The following is a 1,803-nucleotide window of genomic DNA, read 5'->3' on the forward strand; positions in this document are numbered from 1 at the left end:
CTCAAAAACCAAATCCACTACCTCCAATGGCTTTACGAGACCATAACCGCCCAAACCATAATGATGCTTGTAACCCTATCAACTTTGGCCCCTTGGCTCCTAATAATTTTGAGATGCACCCCGCCCAAGTTGGGTTGGTAGAAAATGGCTTGTTTGGGGGACACATTGAAGAAGATGCTCATGCTCATCTAAGAAAGTTAAAAAACAAAGTTGCAATGATGGAAAAGAACGGGGTATCCGAAGATACACTAAGGATGATGTTGTTCCCATTCTCCTTGACGGGTAAGGCGGACCGATGGTTGAATGTTCACCCTCCGGACATATTCACAACATGGGATGCCTTAGCTAAGGCATTCATGGCCAAGTACTACCCATCATCCAAGACCGCCATGCTTCAAAATGAAATCCACACTTTCCAACAAGAGGATGGAGAATCCTTGGGTGAAGCATGGGATAGATATCAAGACCTTATCGCTAGTTGTCTTCACCACGGGATTCCGGAGTGGTATATCACCCAAACCTTCTTCCAAACCTTGTTGCCTAGAACTAAAGAAATGGTGAACGCTTCTGCGGGAGGGGGATTTGACCATTTGGGTGATGAGGAAGGGACGACACTAATTAAGAAGATAGTGGACTCGGAGGCCAACTATGGATCAAGGGGAAATATGCTTAGGAGGAATGGCCGATATCCTAAGGAGAACTCTCTTATTTCAAATGCCGAGACAAATTCCAATCTTGATCTTCTCACCAACCAACTCGAGAAATTGCAACGGAATCAAGTTCATCAAGCTACCACCTAACATGGCCCACCCATAGAGGAGGTAGTCCAAGTTTCATCTTGTGACTATGTGGGAGAAATGGTCACACTTTTGACATGTGTGCCAATAACTATAATGTGGGGGTATGAGGAGAATGTCCAAGATGTTAATTCCTTCCAAAGCTATAACAACAATACTAGACCACCACGACCGCTCTACAACAATCCCAATGTCTATAACCCAAACACCAACTTCTATCATCCGGGTTTGAAGAACCACTCCAACTTTAGCTACAAGAGCACCAATGTTCAAAACCCACAACTCCTTCAACCACAAGCCCCAAATACCAATCCACCTGGGTTTTGTCAACCTAGAGGTGGATATCCTAATCAAAGAAACACCGGAAACCAAAACCAAAACTTTGGGAGCCAACCTCAAGGGTACCAAGATTTCGGAGGGAATCAAAACACCCAAGGGTTCTATCAAGGGAACCAAATGAACCAAGCTAATCAAGGATGTGGGCAAGGATTTTCTCAAGGCTTTAAAGATCAAGGTCAAGGACCAAACTTCAATAACAATGGCCCTAGAGGGAATTATCAAGGGGGACAAGGTCCCAACACCCGGAATGGCTATGGGTTCCCTTTACCCATAGCCAACCAACCCGATCAAGAAACCCTAGGTGACCCCTCCCAAAATGAACTTATGAGGGTGGTGAAGAACATGCAAATGCAACATAGCCAAGACTTGGCTAATTTCATGAAGGCTACTCAAAAAGAAAATGCTAACCAAAGACTTGCTCAACAAAAGGAAATGAGGGAAATGGAGGCCCGATTGGCCGCTCATGCTTTTGCTAACCCCTATAGGCCACCCGGTGGCTTGTTAGGTCAAGGACAAAGCTCGAAGGATGCTTCAACTAGCCAGCAAGCATATGCGGTGGTATTGAGAAGTGGAATAGAGCTTGAAGACCCCTATAAGCATCTTAAGATATAAGTTGACGTGGATCCCAAGAGAAAGAGGATGGAAATGAATGGTGGAAGGGAAAGCT

General features: G+C 45.0%; 1 non-coding gene across 1 annotated transcript; it reads right to left on the reverse strand.

Moving 5' to 3' along the window:
• Positions 1–389: 389 nt before the first annotated feature.
• LOC141625300 (small nucleolar RNA R71) lies at positions 390–496 on the reverse strand. Its single transcript, XR_012535088.1, has one exon. It is a non-coding gene; the product is annotated as a small nucleolar RNA R71 (small nucleolar RNA).
• Positions 497–1,803: the final 1,307 nt, after the last annotated feature.

Source organism: Silene latifolia, chromosome X (assembly GCF_048544455.1).
Source record: "Silene latifolia isolate original U9 population chromosome X, ASM4854445v1, whole genome shotgun sequence".
Classification (NCBI taxonomy): domain Eukaryota; kingdom Viridiplantae; phylum Streptophyta; class Magnoliopsida; order Caryophyllales; family Caryophyllaceae; genus Silene; species Silene latifolia.